The 18,654-nt window shown below is 32.8% G+C and overlaps 1 long non-coding RNA gene across 18 annotated transcripts in view; it reads left to right on the plus strand.

Annotated features, from left to right (window-relative positions):
• The window catches only part of LOC124099156 (uncharacterized), a 125,361-nt gene that overhangs the window by 26,829 nt on the left and 79,878 nt on the right, over nt 1-18,654 (plus strand). For 17 of the 18 annotated variants that reach the window (XR_009227760.1, XR_009227748.1, XR_009227763.1 and 14 more), the window contains one exon: nt 658-723. This is a non-coding gene — a long non-coding RNA (uncharacterized LOC124099156). Of the gene's footprint in view, nt 1-657; nt 724-18,538; nt 18,610-18,654 lie in introns of all 18 variants that reach the window. The other variant, XR_009227761.1, reaches the window with a different exon arrangement.

The raw sequence follows: 18,654 nt of genomic DNA on the forward strand, positions 1-18,654 counted from the left end.
CCCAGTACAAAAAAAAAAAAAAAAAATCAAGTAGGGGTTACATCTTAGGAAACAATGGCAAGTAAATACACCATGGAAACAATTTCTTCTTATCATTACCCTTTCATTTACTCTTTGATCTAGGCAATTTAACAACTATATTTTCTTTAGTTTTACTCATAGCATCATAATATATTTTCAGTTTCCAGCTTACTTAAATAGAGTATAAATACAAAACTTCCTAGTTTTGTATTTATACTCTACTTATATATTACATAACAATATAATTCTTGAATTGGCAATATATAGACTGTAGATTTTGCAAATATGTGTGTGAAATCTCAGGATATGATCATGCCTTAACTTAAAATACCTGCAATTATATGATCTCCTCCAGAAGCTCATCATGCTCTAAGTTAGACTTTGACTTTTAAACTTCTAAAAGGTAAAGTAATAGAAAAGCAAATTTTAAAATCTAATTACAGTGCATGGGATTGAAATAGAGAATGTTGCTGCTGGGTATTTATAATCTGATTTTTCTCTGATATAAGAAGATCAGAAAACAATGACTGTTAACCTCAGTTAAGTGTTCAGAAAACAATGACTGTCAACAATGTCAGTTAAATGTTCTAATTTCTGTGATCAAATTTTTAAAGTTTACTCTTATTTTTTTCCTAGGTTTAATAATGACAAAATGAAGACTACAATAAAACAGCTCCCTACTAGCCCAGGAATTCTTACCTTGTGAGTATTAATTCTGAGCCCATGTACCATTGCTATAAAAGTTAGTTTGGTATCATATTTAGGTTTGTTTCTGATCCTTTTTTTCTATTCATCCTAGAATGTTTACTTTTTACTCTCCCCCTTAGTCCTCTACACATTAAGGTTGATGTTAGTTTAATATAATTTGGAGCAAGGATAATGCTGTTGCCTTGGGTAAGTTTTCTGTCATCTCTGAGAGTCACAATTTAAAATCTTTTCCCTTCAAAGGAATTTACAAATAAGTAATTTTTGTTTTTTTAATAACTTTATTTTATATATTTATTTTTATGTGGTGGTGAGGATCAACCCCCAGTGCCTCACATGTGCTAGGCAAGCGCTATATCACTGAGTCACAATCCCAGCCTTAAGTAGTGGTCTTTTTTATTGTCATTATCCAGGTTTATTGATCTTATGATTTTATAAATTGAGAGAATAGCCTCTTCACTTGAAATTTTTTTAAATTTGTTCTTACATTGCATTCAATTACACTTGAGACTTTTTTGTTCGGAGCTTTACATTTTGCTATTAAAACTTCAGGAAGGAGTAAACACCGGAAAGCAGTCCCTTTTTCTTCCTTTCATATATGCATTTGTACTCCTCTTTCTTAGAATAAGAAACATTTTTCTCCTGATTCATTTAATTTTTGAGAATTTATAAATTTTATAATTCTAACAGGCTAGCTAAAATCATATATCTAGAAAAACTCATAGATCAAAGTCATGTTAAATACACAGATGCTTACTTCCTAAAAGTATTTCATACCCTAAAATGAGTTACCAAAAAGATTCATTTCTATCCATTCCTTGAGCTAACTCTATCTCTAAAGAAATCTTAAACTGTTTCTGTTCTTGTTCCTGATGGTGTTGAGACATGGCCTTTTTAAATGAAAACTAGTGCTTCAGATGCTTCCCTTACATTATCTCACACATTGCATTGGTAGCTCGGATCACATGTTTATTGGTAGGTAACCTTTTGGTCATAAAAGATTGGCCATTCGACTCATAAGTAATGAGAGTTCTTGGGGGAGAAAGGGTCATTTAAATATGAAAATAGTTAATAATGGGCTAGTTTGCAAAGGTAGCCAAATGCCATAGGTCATTTTCTTTTCTAATTTTTTCCCTTCATATTTTTATGTCTGAAAAATTAGAATGGGAATATTCGCAAATCCCTAAAGAATTCTGTGTAAGCCAGGCTTGGGTTCATTAATTGGTCCCTTAGAAGCCAGTATAGCCTTTCTTCAACTTACCTCTTAGAAAAAGAAATATTTTTCATTGATATTGCGCTTATACTGTAGACTGGAGAAGAGTCCACTTTTCAAAAAGAGAGAAGCTGGATATAGTGGCACACACCTGTAATTCTAACAACTCATGAGTCTAAGGCAGGAGGATCACAAATTCAAGGCCAGCCTTAGCAACTTAGCAAGACCCTCAACAATTTAGCAAAACCCTGTCTCAAAAAATAAAAGTACTGCAAATATAGCTGTTGCAAAGCACCTCTGAATTCAATTTCCAGAATAAAAAAGAAAGAGGTATCATTTATCTTCTTGACTGACTTATAAGCACAGATGTCATATACTTTTTTAAAAAAATATTTTTTTTAGTTATAGATGCACACAATATCTTTATTTTATTTATTCTTATGTGGTGCTGAGGATCAAACTCAGTGCCTCATGCATGCAAGGCAAGCACTCTACCACTGAGCCACAAACCCAGCCCCCAGATGTCATTTTTTAACCCCATTTCATCTCCTTTATAAATTTCTAAGCAAACAGCCTGATTTGGCTCTTCTCCAACACTTTTAATATGTCATTTGCATTATTCATCATTGGAATGCTTTCTGTAGGTAGTATTCCTGGAATTCCACTAAATCATAGATTCTAAAATGATAATATTTCCAATTAAATAATACCCAGAAAAATAGGTCTATAATGATCATATGTTAACTGTGTTTGTCTCCATTTCTCTTTTTAGTGTTTATTTTAATGGCATAGTTGCTTTTAGAGAGTGATTTTTTTTTTTAATATTTATTTTTTAGTTGTAGTTAGAAACAATACCTTTATTTATTTATTTTTTTTTATGTGATACTGAGGATCGAACTCAGTGCCACACATGTGTTAGGCGAGCGTTCTACCACTAAGCCACAACCAGTGATTTTTATAAATGAATGATTTTTATTTATTTGTGAAATTTGTGCCCAAAATTGTGGCATAGTAGCATTCATATATTAAATACTGTCATAATTAAATAAGGATAATATATTGGATTCATTTTTTCCAAATTAAGTAAAGAGATGGTATATTTTTCAAGTGTGATTTTGGATGAAAGATTTAAAATTTTGATGGCTAACAAAAAACTCAAATAGTTTTACCTTTTCTTTTTCTTCACTTTTTCCATTTTGAACTATTTTTATTCTTTATATTGCATTTTTGGATACATAAATCTTAAAAAAAAAAAGATCTTAAAGACATTGACTTTCATAAATAGGGAAACTAGAGATAAAGCAGAAAATCCACCAATCCACCATTCGATGTCATCATTGTTGGTAGTCCTATAAAGTACTAAGGATAAAGAAAAAGTACTTCTTAATTCAGGAGACATTAAATGTGCCTGCTCTCAAAAGCTATCTTAGTAAAAAGTGACAACTATTTCCCATGTAGGAAAATAGATAAGGTTTAGAAATGTTGTCAAGTTAGCAATAAAACATTAACATGTCATTAAAGCAGTCTAGAAAATACTATTAGTGGTTGAATTATATGTAGTATAAATGTAATAAGACTGACTAGAAGTACTGAAAAAAAATCAGAATGTTTTTATCAGTGGGGCAGTAAGTAATTGATGGTAGAGTAAGTGATATAAAATCTGTTTTTCTTTCAATAAAAATTTAATATGATTATCATGTACTAGACAACTGGAAATCTGTTTTTTAAAATATTTTTTTAGTTGTAGTTGGACACAATATCTTTATTTTATTTATTTATTACTATGTGATGCTGAAGATTGAACCCAGGGCCTCGAATGTGCTAGGTGAGTGCTCTACTGCTGAGCCATAATCCCAGCCCCTGGAAATCTATTTTTAATTCATTTGTGTAGGAAATTTAGTCTTATATAAATCACTGTCTGCATCTCTCATGAGGAAATTTAATTATCGTGAATAATTTTTGTTTTAAGTGGGAATGTTTTCTGGGAGAAAGGTATGTGCCAAAAAGGAAAAAATAAATTGCTTATTTGGCAGTTAGATTAGTGGTGAAGGGTGTTCACAAGGATACCAGCTAATATCAGCATTTGGTAAAGAGGCTGTCATATAAACCTGATAAGATTAATTACTTTTAATTTAGTAAATACATACAGGTCCTTAAAGTTAAATATTGTTCTCTAATTTATGAACATAGGAAAAGTTTACAGTATGCCCTGTTTCTCATTGTTCTAATAACTGCTATTTTTAGGAATTAGTGCTTAATCAAATATCATGTGTTCTTTGTCCTCAAAACCTTATACGTTTGACATGTATATGTTTAGCAGAATGATTGAGTTAAATCTGAGCTTTTTGGTTTAGATCATAGCTATATTTCTGCTTTAAGCAAAATCAGAGCCATAAAATTTTGATTTTAGTGTAAAAATGAACTCTTTGTTTTCCCACTATGAACAATTTCTCAGTTTCTATATGAATTCAAAGAAAAGTAATAGGGAATTTCTTATTTATGAAGTTATTTTGGATGTTTTCTTAGGAAAACTAAACAAGGCAGAATTTTATACCATAGACCTGATTTAAATAGAAACTTACATATGCAAATATAATAAACTCTAGTGAATAGGGATTTCAAGCTTTGTGCATACATACAGTAAGTCACCTGGACATTTGATGTAAACTTGTCCTTACCTACTATTCTGAAACTTGAGTTTTTAAATTTATCTCCATGTAAAAAAGAGAAATAAATTGATCAAGAAATTTAAATACATATTCATGTTTTAGAGGCCTGACTTGGCCTAAATTATCAGTTTCACTCTTCCTTTTATCTTTAGCAAATAAATTTATGCTTATTTTGGTTATTAAAATAAGCTTCTTTTTTTTATTATTATTAGTTGTTCAAAACATTACATAGCTCTTGACATATCATTAAAACAAGTTTCTTTAAAATATCTTCTATGATAGTGAGATTATTTGTAGTTAATTAATGAAAATGAAGTTTTGAAATATTTAATAGTATTTACTACAAAGAATGCCATGATTTTCCAGTGACTAGTCAAATTACCACTAGTCAAATTTTAGAACCTACATTTAAAAGTTTAGGAGACATTAATATCAAAGACTATCTGGATTTCAATTTATTAATTTTTTTTCTTCAGTTTTTCATATCCTTTGGCTATTCAAGTTGATTCTTTATGCCACTGGTATTTGGTGCCTCACTATTTAGAATTTTAAATTGGCAGTTTACCCTCCATATCTTTAATAGGACAACTTAATAAAGTTCTTATGATGTGGAAATGTTACCCAAAGACCCAAATGTTAAATGAAGAATTGATGGCAAGCCTGTGGCACTGTTGGGAAATGATTGAACCTTTAAGAGGTGGGCCTACTGGAGAAAGTTGTGTTATTGGGGGCATGCCCTTCAAGAGAATATTGGAACCCTGATGCCTTCCTGTCTCCCTGAGTGTTTCTTGGCCACTATGAGGTGAACAAGCTTCCTCTTCCACATGTTCCCCCATGATATACTGTGCCGTTGTAGAGTCAACAGACCATGGATGGAAACCATTAAAAAAAAATTTTTTTTTTTCCTTTAAGTCTTAAGTATTTTATCATGGTAACAGAAAGCTAAATAATGCAAAAATAAACTGAAATTTTCTGAAAGTCAAATGTTTTTTTGTGGTGCTAGGGATCGAACCCAGGGCCTTGTGCATACAAGGCAAGCATTCTACCATCTGAGCTATATCTCCAACCCCTAACAGTCAATTTTACTCTAAATAGATCTTTACTTATTTTTAGCCATGAAATATTAAGAAAGCCATTATCTTTTATTTTTATTTATTAATTTATTTTAGTTGTCAATGGCCTTTGTTTTTTATTTATTTATATGTGGTGCTGAGGATGAAACTCAGGTCTCACACACGCTAAGCAAGTACTCCACCACTGAGCTACAACCCAGGCCCATAAATACACTTTAATATTATTGATTTTATTTATGTTGATGATAATTGATAGAAAATAAAATTATCATAACAGGGCAGGTTTCACCTTAGTGTAGAACTTCATTCTTTAATCCCAGATAAATCTTCTAAAAATAGGTTTTATATCTTTTCTCTAGCCTGAACATACCCACCAGTTCCTTCCACTGGTTCTCATAAGCGTCAATTTTAGATTATATGTATCCTGTATATTCCACTTAAATTGGCTGCATTTTGTGTTATTCCTTTTAAAATATTGTTTATAAAACCAGGTCCAGTATATTCAGTTTGGCCAAAGTACAAAGTATGGTGCATCTCTTTTGAATCAGGTGCTTTGGTAACACAGCCTGATTGCACTGGTTTTTCTTTATCATTAACTTTGTTGCTTCATGTTGAACTGCTGCAGTCCACTAAAACACTTAAGTTTGTCAGAAATTTCAAATCATACTATAAAATCTAGATTTGGCAGACATTTAATAAACACATATATTCACTACTAGATATGCTTCTGTAAGTTTGTGATTGATTAAACAATCTAAATGACAGAGTTATGAAGTAGACATTAATTGCCCCAGTTTTCAGAAGAGGAACCAGAAGGTTTATATATTGAAATAACTTAACCAAGATTGGAATTCACAAGGGTGAATTCCATCATATGTCTTTTGGCTTGAGATTCACTGTTCTGAATTGCTGCCTCAATAAACTATGTCTGTTGCTTATTATATTGATAATAAGTTTTAAAATGTAGAAATTGACCAATGGTTCTAATATAATCAGGATGATTATATAGTTTAGGCAGCATGTCTAAAATTTCTGAATGTTAAATCTAGTAATGCTTTATATAAACTATATGAGCTGATTCTAGAGCACTTATAAGAAAGAAAGTAAATATGTCTAAACAAAAGAATGTTAATGGAAACAAAATTAGAATTGTAAATTATTTACAGAGGGGTAAAAATATAATTTGTGTTTTACTATAATTGTATTAAATTCTGTTTTGTATTATAGAAAGAAAACTGAAAGTAAAGATTCTACTCAGGTCTATATTCAAGTTGACTTCTAAAGACAATTATCTTGGTGTCTCACCTTTCAAAATGAATTTTTTTTTTTCACAATAGCATTGGAATGGAAAGTTGAGCTATATCAAAATCCAGTAAATAATAATTAACTGTTCACAGCCTAGAATGTAAACCACACGACTTGAAACTATGACTGTTATATTAAGATAAAGACCAAGAACTGAATGGTATTGTTTTCTTTTTGTTTTTCTTTTTTCTTAGTAGCTCTTTCCTTTGGTTCTACATCTAATCATTAGGACTCTTTCCATAGCTTTTCTTTTAATCAGTAAACTCAAAAGCAGAGATTTTAAGGAATAGAGGCACAGTATTTCCAGTGGACTAAGATACAGAAATAGAGAAATGACATGGACCACACCAGGAAACAATTGGCCATATACTAGTTCAGTTACTTACCCAACATAATAATACCGAGAACAACTGTCTATATTCAAAATTTATTAGCTAATAGACAATTCAGCATCAGCTAGAAAAGTTGAGGTGAAAATCCACTGGGAAAAAAATAGACAAATTGTCCTTAAAAGTAGGTGTAAATGGAAAGCGAGCTGTAATCCCAGTGGTTCAGGAAGCTGAGGCAGGAGGTTTTCAGGTTCCAAGCCAGCCTCATCAATTTAGTGAGACCCTGTCTCAAAAGATTAAAAGGACTGGGGGGATGTGGGTCAGTGGTTAAGCTCCCTGGGGTTTAATCCCTGGTAACAACAACAACAAAAAGAAACAATGGAAATGGGAGTAGTGAATACTTTAGCCTCCAGCAGTAGCTTTAGTGAAGAGTCAAAGATCTGGTAAGTATATTCAGTTTAGAGGGGAAAAGAATTAGAAAATAATTTTGTTCCTGCTGGGGTTGTGGCTCAGTGGTAGAGCACTCGCCTGCCATGTAAGAGGCACTGAGTTCGAATCTCAGCACCACATACATATATATAAAATAAAGGTCCATCAACAATTTTTTAAAAATCATTATTTAAAAAATAATAATTTTGTTGTATAAACACCTCAGTTCTTCAGGGGTAGCTTTGAAAAATCACAAACTGAAAGAGGATAATAACTGCAACGAAATGATCACTGATTTATTTCTTCCAATTTCATTCTTACCTAGTGACCACGATGACCATGCTTAATCAATCTTTTGTCCTCTCATAAATATTTCATTAACTTCTCATTAATATAGGGACCTTTTTTCTTAAACATATAACCACCATACTTGTCAACACACTCATATATTAAGCCCTTATTTAAATATCCAGTTCCTGTTAAAATTTCTGATTGTTTCAGAAAGGTCTACATACTGTATTTGGTTGTCATATTTCTTAAAAGAGAGCCTTTAACTAGAATGGTAGTGTGTTTCCATTGGAAAGAAATAGGAAATAATAGATAGATCCTAGTATAGACATTAATACTCAGAAAAGTAGAGACTCTACTAAGGAAGTTTATTAACTAAACATAGGAAGTCTAGTTGAAATGTGATTGTAGGTATAAGGTACTTAGGCCTAATTTTAAGGTGTAAAATTAAAAACAGCAAAGAAATAGATGAATTGAGATTGCAAATAATCAATTGGTTTTACTGGATGATTGATTACAAGAGAGTTGGTAATGCAGTGTGATATTCCAGATTCATGGGCTGGAGCCACAGTTCCAAAAAAAAAAAAAAAAAATTGCTGTGAGAGCAAACTGCAGACCCAAAGTGGGCTCAGGATCCTAAAGACCACCCAATCTTTGAGATCTGTCAAGAACAACTGCTCAAGAAACAAGCATCAGTTTATTTGGGACATTGAGATTGAGATAAGAGAGATAAACATACAGGATGGGCCACTGAGTAGCCCACCATTATCTCCAGAAGGAACTGCAATTTTTTATTTTATTTTTTTCCTGGTACCAGGACTTCAGGGCCAGTGACCACTGAGCCACATCCCCAGCCCTATTTGTATTTTATTTAGAGACAGAGTCTCCCTGTGTTGTTTAGTGCCTCATCATTGCCAGGCTGGCTTTGAACTCTTGATCCTCCAGCCTCAGCTTCCCAGAGCTGTTGGGATTACAGGCGTGCACCACTACGCCTGACAAGATTAATTCTGGCTCTTTTTTTGTTTATTTTTTGTGGCACTGGGATTGAATCCAGGGCCTTGTGCATTCGAGGCAAACACTCTACCAACTGATTATATCTCTAGCCGGATGGCAAATTTTTTATATAACCAGGGGTTTATAACTGGTTTGAAATTAGCTGAATTTGGAAACCCTCCTCTAAAATCAGGGAGATACAGATGTTGGCCCCAGAAAGTCCCACCCTCTTTTGATTTGATTAGGAAGACTCCAGGGACTAGGAAGGAGCCCAAACCTGTGAAATTCTTTCTTCCTTAGTCCTTGAATCTTTGGAGGGTGTAAAGGTCACAAAATGCCCGCGTTCAGGGAATTTGTGGTGTTCTTACTGACTAGGAAGAGTCTTCTGGCCTGCATTTCTCCTGCAGATAATAGGTTGTTTTCTGAAAATGTAACAAATCCTATTGATTTAAGCCAGGACAAGTTCACAGTGGTCCCAAGTAAATTGCTTTTCAAAGGCAAGCATGGGGAAAGGGTTCAGCACAATAGGCCCATACTATATAAAATTATACTTTTAACCTCACTTTCCCGAAGCTCATATCTGTTACCTATCAATTGACACAGGGTAAACACTGAGAATAATGGGTACATGTTCATAATTAGAATACAGAAGAGCAAAAGACAAAATGTATTTAAGGAAAAAAATGTGTGGCTAATAGCACTAATAGCACATTATATTTTTATGATGCATTTCTTGATTGATATGGTATATTTGTAATTTAGACAAGTCTAGGGAGTAGAGTCACCAAAACTTTTAGAAATATATGAAATGTTTGACTTCTAATTAGTTTAACTTTGTACGTAAGGAAAACAACATTTAGGGGGCATATATCTAACCTCACTTTCTGAAGTAGATTGTTTTGGTTGAAATCTACTTCATAGATACTTGTTAAATAATTGTTCACCCATTCATTTTTCCATCAGAAATCAAAGGAAATGTAGAAACAGTATAAACTTTCAATCACATCAAAATTGGGGAGAGGGCCACTGGTGTTTGAGCCTTAGGCTTTATACATGCTTAGAAAATACTCTGAACCACATCCCCAGCTAAAATAAACCTTAAATCCACTTAAATTCAAAAACGTGGTTTTTAAGATTATAAACTGTATTCTTGGATCATATATGAATACTGTTTTATTGCATGTCTGATCTTGACACTAAGTTTTAAAGGAGTCTTCTCTTATTAAATGTAGTCTGTGTTTTTAAGTAATTATATCCAAGAAGCAAAAGTAAAGCAAAAACAAATTTTAATCGGCCTTCTGTAAATTTTATTTACTTGGATATTTACTAAAGCTTTGAATTTTGTAATAGGGTAATGAAATAAAATGCCTTGATAGTTAAAATTGTCATAGTTTAATTAGACCTCAAAATTTGGTCGTCCTTTACAGATTTAAATAGTAGCTGTTTTAAAATTTTCCTTTGGATACATTATTGAAATATATAATACTACTTGTTCATTATTCTGTTCTTAAGCAAGGATAGTTATTCTGTGTCCTAGAGGCTAAAGCATAGCTGGTTCCCTAGAGCTTCAAGGGCAAAATTTGCAGCATATCAGAATTAAGAAATTACTAGCTTACACTAGGCTCTAGGTCCAATCCTTAGCACTGCAAAAAAAGAAAAAGTAATTGCTATCACTAATATGTTGATGCTGGATTAAAAGTAAAATTAAGCTGGGCACCACAGCGCATACCTGCCATCCTAATTACTCAGGAGGCTGAGGCAGGAGAATCACAAATTCAAGGCTAGCCTGGGCAACTTAGACCTTTCTGAAAATAAAATTTAAAAGAGCTAGGGATGTAGCTCAAAGGTGGAACACTTCTAGTAAGGTTCAGTCCCCAGAGCACACACAAAAAAAAGTTAAACATTCAAAAAGCCTAAAGCAGTGTAGTTTCACAGAAGGATATTTTGTGCCAAGTATTAGCATATGGATATCCATGTGCCATAGAAACAGTCTAAACTTGATTCAAAAGAAATGTTAATTTACTAAAGTGGCCCCTTCTTGAAGTCATAGAATAAGATCAACTTTGATAGCTGGTAGGTAGAAAATAATTGGAAAGGAAAAAGCAAACCTTAACCACTCTAGGAGATTATTGTTGCTGTTGAGCAAAAAGAAAGAGATATGTACCTTCTCTGTTTACCTGGAATTCTTTCACTGAATCTTTCAATTTGCTCTTACGTTTAAATAAAAAATTTTCATATTTTCTTGTGGGAATAATTCTAGTAATATAAATTTATCAGGCTTTCAACTTAGAATCTGTTTCAGATTTAAAATAGAAGGATTAAAAATGGGAAATCTTCTTAAGGTTGTTTACTAAAACATTAAAGATAAAATTGCAATATTGTCACAGAAAGTAATGCTAACAGAAATTACAACATGTTTCTCTTGGAAATTATCCATTAAACAGGAAAATTAGCCAGGCAATGCAGTGCACACCTGAAATCCCAGCAGCTTGGGGAGCCTGAAGCCAGGAGGAAGGCAAATTCAAAGCCCTTAGCAACTTTCTGAGACCCTGTCTCAAAATATAGAATAAAAAGGGATGGGAGTGTGGCCCAGTTGTTGAGCAACCCTGGGTTCAGTCTCTGGTACCAAGAAGGAAAGGAAAATTAAAGATGGAGGAAAGAATTAAAAGAAATATCCTTAAGTAAGTAGGGAAAAATCTGATAATCAAGGGAAGGGATTTGTCTTAGGAACAGTGATGATTTATCCATAATGGAAGAGTTATATGGGCATAGATACATGTAGATAAATTTAGGCCAAGTTCTCTTCTGATGGCTTCTGTTTTTTGTAAGGATAAAAGGAGGGGATATTAGGAGCTGGGGTTGTGGCTCAGTGGTAGAGCACTTGCCTAGCATGTGTGAGGCACTGGGTTTGATTCTCAGCACTACATATAAATAAATAAAATAAAGATCCATTGACAACTAAAAAATATTTTTACAAAAGCAGGGGAGCGGGTATTGGAAGTTTGAAGAGGGAAAGAAAACAGCTGTCTTGTATTTTTCTAGGAAAATGATAGAATGAATGAACCAAGATCACCAGACAGCTCTTGAACCAATTTTAGGTATAAAAAGTAATTATAAAGTTAAATTTTCTTCATTCACAGTTGACATGATCTTATGTTTAGAAAACCCTTAAGATTCCTCACACAAAAAAAAACTTAACTGATGGCCAAATTTGGCAAATTTGTAAGGTACAAAATCACCACAGAAATCAGTTGCATTTCTAAACACTTAACAGTGAACAATGTAAAATTGAAGTTAGGAGAACAATTCCATTTACAGAGCTTTAAAAAGAATAAAATACTTAGAATAAACTTAGCCAAGGAAGTGAAAGAATTATACATAGCAAACTATAAAATATTGCTGAAAGAAATTAAGGCAAATAAATGGAAAGACATCCCATTTTAATGAATTGGAAGACTTAGCATTAAGATAATAATCCAACTGAAAGTGATCTACAGATTCAATGCAGTCTTTGTCAAAATCCCAACAGTTTGTTACAGAAATAGGAAAATCCAACTTAAGATTTATATGGAATCTCAAGGAACACCAAATAACCAAAACAATCTTGAAAAAGAACAGAATTGGAGGTTTCACACTACCCGATTTAAAAACAAAAGCTATGGAAATCAAAACAGTGTGGTATTGGCATAAAGATATCTAGACCAATGGAAATAGAGTTGAGAGCCCAGAATAAATCCTAGCATATATGTTCAAATGATTTTCAACAAAAGTGCCAAGAGATGCCAAAAGTCCCTATTCAGTGAGGAAAGGACCATCTTTTCAACAACTGGGATTAGGAAAACTGGATATCCACAAAGAAAAGAATTAAAATTACATTCTTAAATTATACCATATACAAAAACTAATTCTGAATGGTCCAAGACCTAAAATATAAGATCTGAAACTGTGAGACTCACACAAAAACAAGGAAAAAATACACACATACTCCCAGCATCTTCATGTCATGGCATTTCTCCTTGACCTGGACCCTTTGGCTATATCCATTTTCCTAGAACCTCTAAACTGGAGGAAGAAATATCCTCTCCTTATTTTGAGAAAATGTCCCAGTTTACTGACATCAAGGGTGGCCCAGAGTTTTAGGGATTATCCACTTCTTGCTCCACCTTCCAGCCTGGAACATTTAAATCACCCTGCAGGGAAAGTCCTTCCCAGACAGTGTTTCTGGATAAGCTCCACTCTCCAGAACCAGTCTCTCATATCTGTAATGGACTACTGAGCATGGGTATCTGTAACCAACAGGCCTATGGGAAAGCTGCTTAAGCCATTCCCCACAGGAAATGGCCCACCCTCCAGGGGAAAATGTGCAAATTTAGGGGTTACTTCCAATGGTAATGATATAGGATTATAGATATTTTATGTACTCTCCACAGATGGAGGTGTTCAAAGAGCTCTGAAACAGCCAGGGATAACTTGAAAGAAAGTTGAAAGATTTCCAGTGATTTTTTTTTTTTTTTTAATTTATTTATTTATTTTTAAGGGGAGAAGGAAACAGCTTCAAGCTTCAGACTTGGCAGTTATTTCTTGGAAATGATACCAAAAACACAGGCAACAACAAAAAATAGATTTTACTTTTGTTTATCAAAAGATATTGTCAACACACTGAAAAGGCAGTCCACAGATTAGGAGAAATATTTGCAAATTATGTATCTGATAAGAGGTTCATGTTCAAAATATATAAAGAAGCAACAACAACAAAAGCATGATAAATTGGCAAAGGAATTAAATAGACATTTCTCTAAATAAGACACACAAATGACCAATAAAGGCAAGATGCTTAGCATCACTAATCATTAGGGAAATTCAAATCAAAACAACAAATACATAACTACTCCACTCCCAATTTAGTATAGCTATTATCAGAAAAAGTAAATGTTGGCAAGAATGTATAGAAATTGGAAATCTTAATAAAACTGGTGGGAATGTAGAAGAGTGTAGCCACCATGGAAGACAGTACAGTAATTCCTAAAAATATTAAAAACAGAATGAACATATGACCCAGCAATTTCATTTTTGGGTATATACCAAAGGAATACTTTATTCATAGCATGATTCACAATAGCCAAGAGATAGAAACAGCCTAAATGTCTTATCAGATGAATGGACAAACAATATAGCATATACATAAAATGGAATGCTATAAAAAGGAAAGATTCTGATACATGCTTCAACATAGATGAACCTTGAAAAAGTTATATGAAGTATAAAATCCCACATATAAAAGGACAAATACTATATTCCAATTATATGAAATACTTAGAATAGTCAAATTCATAGAGATAGGAGTAGAATGAAGATTTCTTGGGGCTAAGAGTCAGGAGTGATGGACAGTTAGTGTTTAATGGACATAGTATTGGGGAATATGAAAAAGTTTTGGAGATGGAGGGTGACAGTGACTGCACAGTAATGTAATTGTTTTTTTTTGTTTGTTTGTTTGGTTTGGGTGGGAGGTAACAGGGATTGAACCCAGGGGCACTTAACCACTGAGCCACATTTCCAGTCCTTTTTATTTTGAGACAGGGTCTTGCTAAGTTTTTTAGGGCCTCAGTCTCCTGAGCCACTGGGATTACAGGCATATGCCACCCACATCTGGCATGAGTGTTCTTAATGCCACAGAATTATGCAAATTTTTTTTAGTTGTAAATGAACACAATACCTTTATTTTATTTATTTTTATGTGGTGCTGAGGATCGAACCCAGTACCTTATATGTGTGAGACAAGCACTCTGCCGCTGAGCCACAATCCCAGCCCCAGAATCATGTACCTTTAAATAGTTAAATTGGTAACTTTGATGTGTATTTAACCACAGTTTTAAAAAGTAGTGAGAACATTCTTACGGTGAAATATTTTTTAAAGCTTATAAAACATTGACATTAACATGAACATTTATATTTATTTCTTTCAATTTTGGTGCTTTTGGGTTAATTGAATATATATGGAATATGGACTTTGCACACACGCAAAAAAGAATTGGAATTAAAATGACCCAATTGATTCTTGATTTTTGAGTGATCATTTAATGTATATATATACTGTATGGAGACAAAAAGCAGTCTCTTGTCTTGAAGAACAATTTTTCACTTATTTCATGATTTTGTGCCTTATACTTTAATAAATGACTTTAAACTCTTTTTCTTGTTGGGTTTTTGTTGTTTTTATCCTGGGAGTTGAACCCAGAGATGCTTTACCATTGAGCCACATCCCTATCCCTTTTATTTTATTTATTTGTTTGTTTATTGAGACCATCTCACAAGGTTAGCCAACACTGAGAGGAGACTATATTTTGGTAAACTAGTATAACCAACTAGGGCAGTGCCTGGCACATGGTAGATATTCAATAAAATATTTGTTTAATGAAAAAAAGTTATGTATACATAATATTTGAAAATATGTTTAAATTTTTATCTGGAAAATGGGTATGAGGGAAGCATAAATTTCCTTTATGTGATTGATAAATGTAAATATTTGTTGCAAGTCATTGGGAATAGATGTATTTTGGTTATATTTTTTAAATGTACAGAAACTTGAGACAAAAATAGAAATATGTGAAGCACTAGTTTCTTAGTTATGGGATTAGTTAGATTTACTTTTTTGACAATGAGGAAAATACAAAACATGGAATTTTTGACAGTGCTTTGTAAAAAGAACTAAATATTATAATGGAGGGACAAATCACTGCTGTGGTTGTACACATAAACCTTATTCTGTAATAGAAATAGTGTAGCTTTACAAGCATAGTCATTTTAAAGAGAAAATTGAGGGGAAAATGGTTATTGAGGATTGAGATAGTGATGGTTTTTTGGTATCTTTGGAGAAGTAATTCTTAGATCTAAGTGGAAACTCTTTGGGCATATGCTTCCTTGCCTGGTGAATGGAGTAGAGATAGGTAAGGCATAGGTAGCAACAGCTACAGTATTTCTTGTTTCATATCTCCTTTCTGGATACCAAGTTAATACATCTCCAAGGCTTCATATTTTAGGTGATCGTTATATCAAATGATATATAACTCAGAATAATTATTTTAATATGGCAATAAATATTGAGAATTAATATTTAACATTTTTTAAAACTAATGTTAAGGGAGAATTTGATTTATTTGGGGCTTTGTATATTTTTACTGTATTTAGTATTAGGTATTTTATGTGACTCCTGGCCTTTTTCTTTGGAAGTGAATTTGTATTTTTCTAGCTTAAGTTTATTGAAACTGAGCTCTTTGCATGTCATTTCATGTTTTTCTCTTGACATGAAGTCTTATCTACCCTGATAAACATGTCTTTTGAAAGATATACTACAAGGAACAAAATGCTATTTGTAAATTCTGCTCTTATCAAGGTGAAGATCAATTTTTACAAATTAACTGTTTGGCTTATAAAAGGAAAAAATAGGAGCCAGGGTGACTCATGCCTATAATCCCAGAGAATTGGGAGACTGAAAAAAAAAAAAAAAAGGACTGCAAGTCTAAGCCAGTCTCAACAATTTAGAGAGTCCTTAAGCAACTTAGCAAGACCCTGTCTCAAAATAAAAAACTGGCTGGGAATGTGACTCAGTTGTTAAGTGCCCTTGGGTTCAATTCCCAGTACCGAAAAAAAAGAACTTAATGTATAGAATACATTGAGAAGTTTTACTGAATATTTACCTGTATTTCCTTATTAAGTTGGCACAGTTAAAAAAGAAAATCCATTTCTTTTTCTATTATCATCTTTGTGTTTCCTATTACAGCACTGTGTTGGGCATATAGAAGGATTTTATTGAAATTTTGATGTAGAAATAAACTTTATTCTACTTAAAAGCTTTTAAAAACAACTAATTATGCACATAATACAAATGTTTTATTCTTTAAACATGGATTTTTAAAATGTATTCTCTTCTAAAAGGATTCTTTTTTTTTTATTCTTTAGGTGCTAATGTGTGGTTTTTGTTTTTGTCTAAAAAAAAAAAAAAAAAAACCTTGGAGTAAAGTAGCAGCACATAATGGTTTGTGGATTTTGAAAAGGTGCAGGCCATATTGTGCTGCCTCAAAAATACAAGGATCTGATCTTCCGAAGAAAATATATTTCTTTCTATTTATAGCTCTTATGACAGTAATGTCAACAGTGCCTTAGCAGCACGTAAATATTGGCGTTAAGATTCTAAAATTATCTCCAGTATTAACTGTGCTGCTGAAGTAAGGTTGGCCATACTCTACAATTGTGTTTTTTTTTTTTTATAGTTTTAGTGATAATGTTTTCATTATTGATAATATTGATTAATGTGATTCTGTAAAAATATTAATAACTTTCTACATGCATTAATTCTATTAAAATAGTATACTATTGACCCTTAGTATCCATTAGGAATTGGATCCAGGACCCCTGTGAATACCAAAATCTGCAGATGCTCAATTATTTTATATAAAATAGTACAGTATCTTGCATATAATCTGTGCATATTCCCCTGTATACTTTAAATCATCTCTATATTACTTAAAATACCTAATACAGTGTATATGTAAATAGTTTTATTGTCTAGGGAATGACAAGAGACGAAGAGAAAAATTCATGGAGATATATTATTTCCCCAAAATATTTTTAATCCATGGTTGGTTGAATCCACAGATGCAGACCCCACAGACAAGGAATGCTGGCTTTAGTTGCAATTTAATAATTGTGTTAAATGGCATCAATAGTTTCCTGAGGGCTAAGGGTTTGGCTTGTAGGCATGGACCTGGGTTTGAACCCTGGTACTGGGGGAAAAAAAAATTCTTTCAAAAGAGTTTAAGCAGTGCTGGGCATAGTGGCACATCTATAATCCCAGTAGTTTGGGAGGCTGGAGGATCGTGGGTTCAAAGTCAGCCTCATTAATTTAGTGAGGCCCTGTCTCTAAATAAAACATTAAAAACGGATGGAGATGTGGCTCAGTAGTTAAGCACCCCTGAGTTCAATCCCTGGTACCAATAAATAAATAAAGCTTTTAGGGAGCATCAGAGAAATTTTTTTTGATGGACATAAGATAGGCCAAATATTGTTTTTTCCCTTGATTAAAAATTATGTTAGCTATTTGCTTATCTCACAAATAAAGTTTATTGGACTAGGGATATAGCTCAGGGGTAGAAGTCTTGCTTGGCATACTCAACAGCCCGATATTCAGTCCCCAGTATCAAATACACACACACACACACACACACACCCCTAAAATAAGTTTTAGTAATGCTTCTAAATATTTCATTATTAATTTGAAGGGGGAAAAACATCAAAAATGTAAACTAAATTCCTGAACATTTAAGTTTCAAAATGCACTAATCATAACTTGAAAGGTAGGAACAACTTTATAGATGCTATCAGTCTATTCATTGGGTAGCTAAGGAAACAAATTAATTAGCAGCAAATGACAGATTAGAATTCAAATCCATGTCTTTAACTTTATAATAAACGACTGTTTTTTCTTGTTTTTACTAAAATGTTTTCTTAAATCCTTAGCTGAAGATTTTTGACGAGTTGAAAATGTGAAGATCTTCTGTACATTTTTATATCCAATATTTAACTTCAGAGTAAGACCAAATTGTAATTTAGTTATTAATTTATAACTGTGTAAA

This window comes from Marmota monax, unplaced genomic scaffold, assembly GCF_021218885.2.
Source record: "Marmota monax isolate L192 unplaced genomic scaffold, Marmota_monax_Labrador192_F-V1.1 WCK01_AAM20220418_F8-fsc00011, whole genome shotgun sequence".
Classification (NCBI taxonomy): domain Eukaryota; kingdom Metazoa; phylum Chordata; class Mammalia; order Rodentia; family Sciuridae; genus Marmota; species Marmota monax.